The sequence below is a fragment of the Procambarus clarkii genome, chromosome 32 (genome assembly GCF_040958095.1).
Source record: "Procambarus clarkii isolate CNS0578487 chromosome 32, FALCON_Pclarkii_2.0, whole genome shotgun sequence".
Classification (NCBI taxonomy): domain Eukaryota; kingdom Metazoa; phylum Arthropoda; class Malacostraca; order Decapoda; family Cambaridae; genus Procambarus; species Procambarus clarkii.
In genome coordinates this window covers 11,545,306-11,559,965 of record NC_091181.1, presented here as the reverse complement: position 1 = coordinate 11,559,965, position 14,660 = coordinate 11,545,306, and positions in this window count along the sequence as shown.

Below are 14,660 nucleotides of genomic sequence, written 5' to 3'. Positions count from 1 at the left end.
AGGCTACATTTAATGAGTGAGCTCTGCCATTAGTACCACAATTCCACAATACCACTGACGTGTTACTGGACACGGGAAACACCAGTTGGCAACCTTGCAGTTAGTTGTAGAGCCCTTGTCGGGGCGGGCACACGATTGGGATAGAGCAAACTGTGTTCCCACTCATCTTTGGCTATAAGGCTGACTCGGGATCGACTGGGATACTCTCCTGGCGAACAGTGGAGCTGCAAGGATTGAGTGAAGACCCACAGGGCTACGGTGAGTAACAGTTATCGCTAATACTACTGGGTGGTGTCCATGTAGAGAGAGAGACACCCCAGCATTGGCGACCGTTGTCAGGATATCAAGAACGGTTACTTATACTTATACTTACCCTTATAACTAAGGTAAACCCCGACATTGGCGATCTTGCCAGGTGTCCGGGATAAAGATCTTGTGTACACTGTTACTACTCACTAACAGGACGTACCCCGACATTGGCGATCTTGCCAGGATAAAGTACTTAGGATATGTTTAAAGTCTAATTTAATTAATGCCTTATTTTCTGGGAGGTGCTTAATATAGGCTCACGCTGCATGAGCTGCTGCTTCACAGCCATGGAGGACACCAAAACCTAGTTGATGGGGTCGAAGCATCGTTGCAGCGTCTATGCTAATTTTTCTGACAGCTGCCCTAGCAACAAGGCGTCGAAGTTAGTTACCCACGGCAATTGGTCTGACTCCACTATCCTTCTTCTTAAGGGCACAAAGGGATGCTCCGAAGAAGAAGGGTTTAATTGTATCTGGGATCAGCACAGAGAGGCAGTCATTGACAAACTTCGTGACTTCTGACAGTAGTGTCTCGGCAACTTCGCCGTGAACTGGGTTTGTCATCTCCTTGAGGTGCTGAGGTATTTCTCCAGTGTATCCCTCTGCTGAGCCTGGTGGAAATGACACACACACAGACACACACACACACACATATATATATATATATATATATATATATATATATATATATATATATATATATATATATATATATATATATATATATATATACATTTATATAGATATTTAACATAAATATATATATATCCTTATTTCAGGAAGCAATGATGTCAAGTGGTTGCCGAATCCTGCTTATGGTGTTAGCTGTAGTCCTGGCCAGCACTGGATTTCTGGGCAGTGAGGAAGTGGATGAAACCTTCAATGTGGTCGGTATGGTGAGCCAGGTGGTGAAGCACTATCTTTCTGGGTGCCACCTGGTCACCATCACTACTACACATCACTCACACGTCACCTCGTCTATTCTTAGGTGAGATAGGAGTAGTGAGGTTGAGGACTAGAACCGCATGCTACACCTGCGTTACGTGTGTCCGTGGACACACCTGACACAGGTGATGGTGTGGGAATCATCTCTAAGGGTGAGATGAGTGCCCCTGCCCAGGTGGCTCTACTCCTCAGGTAGCATGTTCAGGTGTTTAATATGAAAATATACGTGTAGATAGCATAAAATTAGGCAGGATAAGTAGTTATATATAAATAGTTAAATAACAATAGTATGTATAATCGAGAAGGATATGATGAGGGCGTAGAGGGGAGAGGCCCTCCCATGTGGAGCAGACCCTAGGAGACCGAGTATTTTTAGGTGTACGGTTAGGGAAGGGTGTGTGAAGCAGGTGAGGGGGGAGGAGAGGGGGAGTGAAGAGGGCCACCCAGGAGCGTTGGCTGGTATTGGTGGTGTGCCTCACACACTCTCGTGTTTTATAAACAATATGTCTGTGGTATGTAGGAAAGGATCAGATGGTAGAGTGAAGTGTGTATATTTTACCAAAAAACTTGTAACTTTCTCTCTTTAGTCTCCAGCACCGTTATCGTCTCAGCATCTGCTTCCTAAGCCTTCAACACAGGGTGTAAGAGGAGACATTAGTTAAGTGCCATACCCAACTGTTCACAGCGTGGTGTCTCGACGGCAAGTGAGGTGTAAGCGATGCAGGCATAATAATTTTGTAAACAAAGACTGGGCACCCTCACCCCACCCCTCCCCCTCCTATCCCATCCCTGCTCCTTCAACCTTCACCTCTAAGGAGTAGCACATAGCTACCACATGACTCGTGTCTCACACCTCATAGTGCATAGAGGGCACACGACATACCACATGGGTGGGGGGAGTGAGCATTTGGGAGGCCTACCCTCTTTGATAGTTGAACTGTGACTGAGGTAAGTGTGTGGGAGGGGAGACTATTATGACAACAATATCCCACATCATATCCCCTCGCACGCTCCCTCCAGCACCTTACATTAAACAGTGGGTGTGTTTTGTACCATTGAGTAGAATAATAATATTAATATAATAAGGTAAGAGCACACTCATTCTATTTATTTACGTTAGTCTAAAAAATAAGGAGGTCGAGATGGCAGTTTCACATTTATGTTTTTGTTAGTTTTTCACAGTAACGAAGGAGGAGTGTGTATCTACCCACTCTCATCACCGCAGCTTTCATAGTTCCCTAGCAGTCCACCTTATCAGTTACAAGAGCTCTCCTCTTCTGAGTTATAGGAGTACAACACCCGGTGGGTGGGGGCGGCGACGACTCGAACATTTGGAGTATACAGCAACCTTAGGTTACTCTAGATGTGTGACTTGCGTGTTTATATCAAAGAAGCGGCAGCTCCTGCCTACGCCCTCCCCTCTAAACGTAGCATACTCTGTTTACTGGTCACCCCTCAGGTTTTTGGCCCTTACATGCATGCCTCTGTATTCAGAACAAAAAAGTAGTTAATGATGTAAACCCATTTTATATAAATTTTATTTTTTATGAAAGACTAAGACATTTACAACCACAATAATAATAATATTTTTAAATGTGCAAACAACATTCTTTCCCCAAATACCTTTTAAGAGTAACGAGCCTCGTCGTATACCAGTCATCAATCTTCTTATAATAAATCAAATCAAATCAATGCTAGTGTGTGTTTTCACCTCGTAATGCAACGTGACCAACATGCAAACATCCTTCTTTCTATTACTGTGTGATTGTTTTAGACCTTGTAACACACAATGTAACGTAACGTGGAAAATCATAGACTTGATATTATATTTTAAATTAGCTTGTTCATTATCACTGGGTACAAACTATTTATCGGGTTGTAGTTCAAGGCACACTTTAACATCCAACATTAGTTTGAAGCAGCTATTTACACCCCTCTTTTTCATATCTGCCAACCCGCTGCTTCTCTCTCCAGCTGACGCATTAGTGAAATAGCCGGCTTCAATTTTGCTAGGATCAACACGATTTAAAAAAAATTAGACAGTTTATCATAGCGCAGAGCCTCACACCCTGAAATTGTAGATAGCAGCATTATATTTCGTTTAAATATACTTAAATAAATTTGAATAAATTTTTTATTGTTACCACCGGAGGCGACTAGTTTATTGTGCACCCCATACCTATCCTGTGAGCGGTAGCGCAAAAAGCATTACAGAGGGCACAAAAGGTCTTAATCATACCTCATCTTAGATTATTACATAAACAATTTCATCTATCCTTCACATCTTATAGTTACAATGTCAGCTAGTTACAGAGAAAGTGTTATTTCAAGAGCTATACATTTACAGTAAGTCATTATATATTAATGGTAGGTCTTATCGCTAATACATAATAGTTTGACCACTGGAGATAGTCATAGGGTGGCTTCTGTTTATTATTAGTCTTCACAATACACTACTTGTTTCTTCATCTCATATGTCGTTTATTTACTGGAAGCGAAATATGGATACAGTGCAAGGATTTCAGGTAATTTATCCATGGTAATTAGATAGGTTGCCATATCATACAGAATGAGCTTAGACCTATCTCTAAATGCGAAATTTTACTACAATCCAAGATATAGTGTTCGAGTGTGTGTCTATGTCTTTGTCCACACACTTTACACTTTACTTCATCTAGATCCCTGTACATGCCGAACTGGCAGAGATACGAGCTGTGACAACATCTGTTAGTCTACTTTTTTTGTTACTTGCCCCATACACATGTTTTATTTCACACATTTCATTGTGATGAACAATGGACCAGCTAGCTCCAGTTTCCACAGTTCTACTTTCTTCAAATCTATCCAGGAGTTCTTGTCTAATGACACTTTTAAGGGACCTGTTTGATAACTCAAGATTCCGTTCAATACTGTCTTTATTTACTGCAGCCTTAGCAATGGCGTCAACTTTGTCATGTTCCTGCAGGCCAATGTGAGAATGAATCCACAACATTTTTATATTTACCCTCTTACTAAGTATTCTTATATATCTACGTCTAGCTTCCAAGACAAGCACGTTATTACTTGATTGCAAACTGTTTATTGCTGGTAGTGAGGAAAGGGAGTAGGAAAAAAGTATGCTGTCTACTTCAGTGTTGTCAATAATTTCGAGTGCTACCAGTATTGCTACCAACTGCATTGTGGATGCCCCCTTACTAATTCGGATATTCCTTTGAATTGTGCTGCCATCGGGCTGATGAGCAATAACAGCACTTCCTGCCCTTCCTGTAGCTGTATTGAGTGATCCGTCAGTGTATATGGTCTGTGTTATGTTGTTTTCAGCTTGTATATTATGAATGTGTTCTATGGTGCTTAATTTAGAAGCAAGCTGATCATGAGGATTGTTTGTGATTAGTTTCTTGGTGGGGTATGCAGGGGTTAGGATGTCAAAAGATACTATCTGCCAGGGTGGAAGGAAGTGCTGTACTCTTTCATCTGTACATACATCGTGCAGTCCCATCATTTTAATATGAGTGGCTGTTCTTTGAATCCATTTAGACTCGCTGGTTCCATTTCGTATGTATTCTAACAGTTCAACTGACACAATGTTGTTTTTGTTATCACGCAGCAGCTTTAGTCCCATCATACGAATAATTTCAAATATTCTGTCTCGAATGCTAAGTATATTTAATTATTTCCGCATGTTGAGAACTTTAGTAGTTATAGGACAGCCAAGTATAATTCTGAGTACTTCATTTTGCATTTTTTCCAGTCTATCAATACTTTTGCCATTTTACAGGACCAAAGCTGGTGCATGATAGTCTATCAGAGACCTTATATATGCTAAATACATAATTTTTGCTATTCTAATATTAACACCGTACTTAGGGCTGTACCCCACTACAGTTCTGAGAGCCCTGAGCCTGTTTCTACACTGTTGATGTAACTTATTGACAGCAGTTGAGGTACAAGGGACAGAGACACCAAGGTATTTGAAGGAAGAGACATAGTCTATTGGTATGTTATCTATCTTACGTTTTCGTGGTCCACTTTTGCGGTTGCCAATTGGTCTGTTAAATACCTTAGTTTTAGCAGCGTTGATTACAAGACCAAGGCTCTCACAAACTGTATGTATACAATTTAAGACTGTTTTCATTTCGCAGTGGGTTTTAGTATGTACAAAGATGTCATCTGCATAGCTGATAGTGATGTTTGCCGGGCTAGTTGGGATTGATTTTAGTAAGGCATTAATTAGAACATTAACAAGGTAGGACTGAGTACTCCCCCTTGTGGGGTGACTAGTTGCATTACTTTAGTTTCACTCCTGTAGCCTTGGAACAGTGCAGAGGACATCCGGTTGGTAAGATAGCCCCGTATCCAATGTAATAATTGTCCACCTATATCCATTCTCGCTAATTCATACATAATCACTTCCCTATTAGCAATATCAAAGGCATTTTTTAAATCAAGAAATGTTGTGTACTTGTGTCTTTTATCTCCATGTACAGTAAAAAAGGTTGTGATACAGTTGTGTACACTTTTACCATGTGTGAACCCATTGATATCAGGTGACATGTGCTTTTTAACTCTATACAATAATCTATTAAGCACTGGTGGTCCATGATACTGGCAGTTGCCCAGTGGCATAACTCGCCTTAAACAATTCTAATAGTGGGTTACCGGATACACGATGTAGTAGTCTGAGAATATCATAGGTGATACCGTCCTCACCCGGAGCAGTGCTACTGCCCCTGGAGAGGGCTGCATCCAATTCATAATCTGTATATGGAACATCACATTCATCATGTTGCTTGCCCAACATGAAATCTATGAGACCATTTCTGTCTGTGGACCTCGCCTGCAATTTCTCCCTAATGCTAGCTGATAACATTCCAAAGCTGGAAACCTGAGCCCATTTTGTAATTAATTGATTGGCTTTCTGTAGCGGGTTTGGGTGTGAAACTTGTCTATTACTTTTGCCAATAATTTTGTTTATCCATTTCCAGGCTTTGCCCGGGGGAGTATGCAGGTTAAGTCCACTAACAAAACCATCCCATTCAGTTTGTCTCAGTTCAGTCATTCTTTCCCTTGCCGCTGCAAGCGCGGCCTGAAACAGTTTTAACATTTGAGGAGTTCTAAGGTTCTTATATGCTTTACCCGTCTGTCTAACAATTGATTTAAACTCTTTCAGTTTAGCATCTTCATAGTACTGGTTGTGTCTGACCTGCTTACCAGTACGTCTTTTTGTTTGGTGTGATTCACTAATTTTGAGGGACTCATAGGTTTTATTCACGAGGTCATCATAAAACTGTTGTACATTCTCAGGCTCATAATTGTTATACCAATGTCCTATGCTGTCAATAAAGAATTTTTCTTGCTCTTTCCTTACTGCTTGCCTGCGTCTACTCAGCTTAGTGCCAGGTAGGTCAACATTAGCCACGTGTATGTTAGCTGTTATGGCTAAATGGTCAGACATTAAGTTATCCATAAAATCAGTCTCATGAGTAGTGTATGACAGGTTAAAGCCAATGCACCTATCTAGGACTCCTCCCTATATTTACGTTGGTTGATTCTTACTGATAATTTGAACGTCATCATATGTATCGAGAAGTTCCAACAATATTCTCCCATTGGTGTTTGTGAGTTGATCCCCTAAATGTTTGTGTTTAGCATTTATATCCCCAATTAAGATCGTAGGGTCAGTATGTGTAAAATTAGGTAGGTCAGTATACTGGAAGAGGCCAGTAGGTGCATAGGCATTCAAAACATTAAGTGTAGAGTTACCAACGTGTACCCGGATACCATGATATTGAAACCCCTCTCGTTGTGGGCGGGAAGTGGCTCATGTGGCAGTGATTTTTTAACATACATGAGACACGTATTCTTTGATCTGGGATTATAACACTGATAACTAGGCAAATTCTGCGGGGTTTTACCTGCGGGAGTTAGGGTTTCCTGGAGGCAGACAATATCTATGTCTTCAGTCATAACTTTTTAATGGAGGTCAGAATCCTCTTCCGTCAGCACATCACCTGTCACCAGTTTTTTAATATTGTTCCGGCGGAACCATCTGGGATGTGTCGCGTGCGGTCCGAGGATGTCATCCACTTCCAGTTCCACTCCTTCATTATCACTACAGGCGTCACTGATTTCAAATTCATCGTTATCACAATTGTTTTTATCATCTCCACTACTATGTTCCTTCAAGCAGAGTTTATCAGCACCTGTATTCACATCATGATCTCCTTTATTCTCATTAACATTCTCACTCTCACTGTCACTTTGTTCATGATCTTGATCAGTTGCATCGTGATACTCATCAACAATAATTTGCGTTTCAACAGGGAATAGTTGACCTCTGTACAAAGCGCACGGCGTTGATGAGGATGGGGTGTGGGGAGCCGTGGTGGGTGGGCCCAGCTGGCGTGAGGGCTGGGACACCCCCTGCTGGGGTCTCCCCTGGGGTGCTGGCCGCCTGGGAGCACATGGTGGTACCCCAGGGTGGTGTGTACTGCTCTCGTTACTGCTACTCTCAAAGTTTCCTGAAGAGTGGTTATCGTCATCTTTTGGTGCATGATTTCCCTATTTTGTTCAGTTATTTGCATGCTCAGCTTTTCCACAGTTTTGCTTTGGTTTTCTACTGTATTCCTCAGCTCAGCAATTGTCTCTGCCTGGTCCGGGCCCCGCGACCAACATGTATTGATAGAGACTACAACTGTGTCACTCGAGCTACCGGCTGTGGAGTTGGAGTGGTTCGGGAAGGGTGGAGAGAATGCCTGAGTGACCGGTGGTGGCACCGCAGATGAGCCAGGGTGGTTACTGGCACCCCTTGCTAGTGTACCCCGGGCAGTCCGTCTCGACGGGAGTGAGGCACAGTCCTCATGCCAGGCGGGAACTCCCTTCATGTGACAGTTGGCACACCTCAGTTTCAGTGTTTCACCATTTTCCTTTTTGACATCACACACAGATGTTGCATGCTTTCTGGCACAGTGGCCACACCGCTCATCACTCCTCCAGTTTCTTGCTACGTGATTCCACCGTTGGCACTTGTAACACCTGCACCTGGGAGGGTTGAAGACCTTCATTGTTAGTTGCCGATAAACACTTGGGACAGTAAATCTTTCCGGCGGAGACACGTCGCTGGTCCATTGAGCTAGAATATTCTCTCTGCCAGTTGTGTTTTTTTGCATTTATGATGTGATCATGCTGCTCTACCAGTTTGTGATCCTGGTAGAGGTCCAGGTCAAAAATGATGACTGGTGTCCTGTGGGTATGAGCAGGCAGTGGTGGTTTCCACATTGTTATACCAGCAAGTTCTTGAGTACAGAAATAATTCACCATCTCTTCAGTAATGTCCATATGGACATGGTTTGCATGTCCACTCGCCAACACATACCCACCACCAGGGTGTTGTTTGGCTAACTCAGCCAGCCATGCATATTTCGTTGCAGTTCTCGTGCCTGTGGGGAAATGCAGGTTGATTCTTTTCTTCTCATGGTTATGATGTATTAACTCGTTGGTTCCTTGTGTCTTCCTCCGGGGCCCAACAGTTGTCCAAGGAACTTAGTCACTATTGGGCTTCTCCTGTCCAGCATTTGACGCCACTGTGAGAGGTAACATGCTTGTATCTTCCTCGCGTGGACCACTTGATGTATTAGCACTCCGGTGTGAGGTCACTGAGGCAGCACCTGCCGTCTCTAGGGCAGTAGTCGCCATGCCTCGAGTGTCGCCTGGGCAGGTTCACAGCTGCACACACCACGTACCACAGAGTTACACATCAATCACACAGCAAAGGGTCTCCAATCATTACGCAGGGTCAGTAGTAATAATTCACACACTATTTATGCATTTATGCATGCAGAACCACTGCTAAGAGCAGGTGCACATGGAGTTAGGCCTCTACTCCACATGGGCGCCTGGATTCAAGACAATCCATTCACTAATGAGATGTTTTTAGCATCTCCTAAAGGCCTTGTTCCGTCTTCTTCAGTTAGATCAATAGACAACTCCAAAGCAATAGATGATAAGTCCACCAGCTGACCATTCACTCCCCTTATGATGAATTCCAGATAGTTGTCTGTAAACTCATTATTCACTGCAGAATTCACAGGTAATACACCCACCGTTTGTCTGCTTGCAATTGTTGATTCTACCAATCGAGGAGAAAATACTTTAGGAAAAGCCTCACTAACAGCGGTCGTATAGAGCGAATTAATCAGATATTTAGCGCTCTTTAATTAGCTTCTACCATCAAGCTTATTTTAAGTTTTCCATTTTAAAAGTTAATAATAATAATAATAATAATAATAATAATAATAATAATAATAATAATAATAATAATAATAATAATAATAATAATAATAATAATAATAATAATAATAATATCATCAAGTCTGTATTTGTTCTCTCTTAGACAGTCAGTTCCAGACCGTCTGACCTTGACTCCGATGATGATGGGCCAGACAACCTTGAGGCGTTTAGCGCCGTGTGTGACATTTGTCTCATTAGCGCCCGGCGCCCTGGCTTTGATTAATCAGCGGGTTGTCTCCCCTAGCCCCCCTCACGTGTTAACAGTGATATTAAGGGGTTAGACTACATCAACCCAATGTGGGAGGTTATATTCCCTTCAATGAAACAGAATATGTACCACTCTTAATACTTTATTCGTCCAAATACCATTTTAAAGTTAACCTGTCATGTCTGTCTATCTGTTGTCTCAGTCAGCCAAGACAGTAAGAGTTTACTGAATGTGGTAAATATTTCTTGTGGGAATATTTCTAGTTTAGTTTAAAGTTTTTCATCTTCAAAGTGATAATTCAATTATCAAGGCCGTCTATATGTTGTCTAAGGCAGCCAAGTCAGTAAGAGTTTACTGAATGTTGTAATTATTTCTTGTGTTGACATTTCCAGTTTAGTTTAAAGTTTTTCATCTTCAAAGTAATAATTCAATTATCAAGGCCGCCTCAGTCAGTCAGCCAAGCCAGTAAGTGTTTACTGAATGTGATAATCATTTCTTGTGTCGACATTTCCAATTTACTTACAAAAAATCATCTTATAATTAATAATACTATCATCAAGCCCATCTATATGTTGTCTCAGTCAGCCAAGTCAGTAGGTAAGTGTTTACTGAAAGTGGGAACCATTTCTTGTGTTCACATTTCCAGTTTAGTTTAATATTTTTAATCTTAAAAGTAATAATACAATCAAGACTGTCTATATGTTGTTTCAGGCAGCCAAGTCAGTAAAGTTGGAAAGTTACTGAAAGTGGGAATCATTTCTTGTGTGTACATTTTTAGGTTAGTTTAAAGTTTTACATCTTTCAAACCCAGTAAGTCAGTTGGTTAATCAGTAAGAGTGGACTGCAGACTGTAACATGCCTTGTGAGATGAGGTGACTTTTTAGTTCTCAGTCAGACTCGATGAAATAGCATTTACCAGCACTCAGTAAGTCAGCAAGGCAGTGAAACAGCAACAGCGACTGAAGACTGTAAACATGCTATGTGAAATAGCTTATGAAGCTGGCTGCTGCTTCATATTTTTAGTGATTCCAGCATGTCTAACGGTATCAGGAGACAGAATTTTCCAGTTCCCTTGCGCACTGAAATGGATACACAGTGCAGGGTGCATTGGTGCCTGTGCACCGTGATTCACTTTTCGAACTAAAACTTGTACACAGTCGTATTGGGTGTCGTTGGATAGCCTATGACGCTAGCTAATCATTGATGTCTTTCTGGTCGCTGTATCAGGTCCGTGAAGAAAGTTACAGCAGGGAGTCGATTTCTGTGAAATTGTGTACCAGTTCAAGGTGTTGAGGGAGATTTGGGGGGTTAACGGTTGTGAGCTGACCACCTCACGTGTCACCTAAAAATTTCAATTTTATTTTTATATGGTGCTGTGTGTATTGTGCATTCCGAGAGTAGCATATGGTGAAGGTGAGACAACTTTGGATTACGTGGTGAATGTAGGCCTCAGTCATTCTCTTAATTGGTCATCTCTCCCTCCGTGTTATTACTCGTGTTTACCATCTTTTGTCCCTAGGATATTTCTCATATTTCGACAGATCATCATATTGGTACCCTGGTACTGTGGTCTGTCCCCGGGTCAAGAGCACCTACTCTTCTGCAATCTGACAGTAGGAAGATAAAGAGGGCCATAGTTCCTCTAGCACGAACTTTAGTTGCTGAATTGGGACCTCAGCAGCAGTTCTCGTCACCAGTTGACACCTCGCACCCCTACACGTCAGTCAGAGATGATGATATTTACATTGGTAGGGAATTAGCTTTCTTTTTCAGAGCACAAAAGTTCGCTAATTCTGTAAGTATCATATTTAATTTCAGTGGGAAAACTTGCTTATCTCCTATAGAGACTCAACAAGGTATGCCTACATTCTTGGACTACCAATTTTACTTTTGAGACAATTAACTGTTTCATTTGTTTTAGAAACTCAGTTTCGCTTGTTTAGTAGGATTTTCTTGCTCTTATCCTCTTACATGAGTACCGGGTACAAGATTTCTTGCGACCTTGATTTAATTAATCATTTATCATCTTGTAATTAACATTAATTGTTAAAGATTCCACAGGATAGGTACCAGTTGCCACGTTGTCCTGTTTCTGACATTCACCATATCACAACAGTATATTCGTTGTGGATTTATTTGCTAATTTCACCATGTTTCGTCTCCAAGCTTTCCGTACAGATCCAGCAGGTGCAATAGGGACTTTAAGTCATGCCAAGAGGGCTGAATTACAAACTCTTGCACATGAGTATCAACTAACAGTTCCCTACCAAGCCAACAAAAGTGAAATACATAACCTGTTACTGGATCATTTCTTAGAGCAAGGTAAGATAGACTCTGAAACTCACGAAACTTACTTTATTGCAGATAAAACTGATTTGGCAACGATGAAACTCAAAGTAGAGCTGGCCAAGATTGAACGCGAGCAGCAAAGGGAAGCAGCTGCCATACGAAAGGAAGAACAAGAACGTGAAATCGCCCTCAAGGAACGTGAAACTACCTTGAGGAAAGAAGAACAAGAACAAGAGGTTGCACTACTCCATGAGCGGGAACGAGTACAGCTTGAAACAAAACAACGCCAATTGGAGATGCAACACGAATATGACAAACAACAAGCAACTTTGACTATGGAATGTCGTCAACGAGAATTCGTGTTGGAAACTTCACACCTCGCTCAACGCCAGCAAGCTACCGCCAATCTTCCCATCAGTTTTAATATATCACATGCAAGTAAGTAAATGCCACCATTCGTAGAAACAGAAGTTGATGTGTTTTTTACCACCTTTGAAACCCTTGCTAATCAACTTAGTTGGCCTGCCGACCAATGGGCCACCCTTCTCAGAGTACATCTTACAGGTAGAGCTGCAGTTACACTCAGTACTTTGGCGTCTGAGAATGACTACCAGACTCTGAAACAAGCAGTGTTGGACGCCTACCTTCTCTCCACCAAAAGTTATCGAAGGAAATTCCGTGACCACCTGAAGGCAAGTACCACTACCTTTCTCGAGTTTGCTAATACCAGAAGGAGATATTTTATGAAATGGCTGGAAGCAGCACATGTCTCTACCTTTGCAGAACTCGTAAACCTCATGCTAGTTGAAAAATTCTTGAGGCGTGTGCCGCCTCCTGTCCGTCTATATTTAGCAGATAAAGAAGAAACCGAGTACCTAAAGTGTGCTAAGTCGGCTGACACTTACAGCCTCATCTACCGGCTGACACCAGAACCATCCTCCAGTAAGAAGTCGTGGTACAGTTACGAGAAAGTGAGTACCGATCAAGCTGGCTCGCAATTGTACTGTAAGTATTGTAGACTCTATGGACATACCATAGACAAGTGTGGTAAGTCTCAATACAAAGGAACCACCGACACGCAAAAACCCAAACCAACTCCTCCTAAGTCCGGTAAGCCTGTGATGAATGTTGGTGTTCATGTTAATGATCTTTCTCTTTTCAGTAAACACCTGTATACTGGAACTGTCTCTGCCAACGGTTCAAATCCGGAGGGACGTTTCAAATTGATGATCTTGAGGGACACAGCGGCTCTACAATCGATTATTTTGAAGTCGGCTGTGCCCAACATCGCCTACACCGGAGAAACTGTCTTCATCACTGACCTCACTGCTACCACTCCTTATCCTCTCGCCAGAGTCCACCTGGATTGTCCCTTAGTGACCGGAGAAGTCCAAGTCGCCATCAGGGAAAAGCCTTTTCCCATGCCTGGAGTGCAACTTCTCCTGGGCAACGACTTGGCAGAAGACCTGAAACCGACCAACCTGATCGTCATGGACAAACCCCAGGTGTGTACCTCTGTGACGGATAATCCCATTTTTGAGTATGTTCCAGCAAAGGTTCAAGAGAGTGATGAAGTTTCTCCTCCGGTTTTAGTGACCACCCATGCACAAGCCGCACAACCACAGCCAGCTGACTCTACTGCTACCGCTGTCCCTCAAGACCCTCAGAAACTACCCCCGAATCTGACCAAGTTGGAGTTCCGTAAGTTACAGAGGGAAGATCTTACCTTAACACCATTATTTTTCCAGGCTGAGACTCAACCTGACAGTATTCCTGGGTTCTTCCTAGAGAACGAGTTGCTCTACCGCAGATATAGACCCAGTAAACTGAAGGAGGACGATTGGGCCAACGTCGAACAACTTGTGATTCCTGCCAGCCTGTGGCCCACTATTCTACACCTGGCCCACGGAGCACTCTCCCACTACGGATTTAACAAGACTTACCATGGAATCCGTCAAGACAACTACTGGCCAGGTATGGTAAATAGCGTCAAACAGTACGTCAAACAGTGTCATACATGTCAGATGGCAGGTAAACCGAACATCTCTATTCCCAGAGCGCCACTGATTCCCATACAGGTGCCTGCAGAACCTTTCCACAGACTTATTATAGACTGTGTTGGTCCTTTACCTCGGACCAGTTCAGGTAACGCCTATATCTTAACCATCCTGTGTCCTACCACCAGATTCCCCATAGCAGTTCCAGTAAAGAACATTACGGCTGCTACGGTTGTGAAACACTTATTGAAGATCTTCACCCAGTATGGATTTCCCAGGGAGGTTCAGAGCGACTGTGGCACCAACTTCACCAGTGATCTCTTCAAGAGGACACTGGAAGAGTTCAACATCAAACAGGTATTGTCCAGCCCCTATCATCCTGCTTCACAGGGTTCTCTTGAGCGTAGTCATCAGACTATTAAAGCACTCCTGAAGAAGTTTTGTAATGAAACCTCTAAGGATTGGGATAAGCAAATTGACCTAATATTATGTATCTATAGAAGTCTTCCCAATGAGTCCCTAGGAGTATCTCCTTATGAGATGCTCTACGGACGTAAGTGCCGTACTCCCCTCAAGGCTTTCAAAGACTCTCTACGTGATGCCACCTTCAGTGAGCATCAGAAT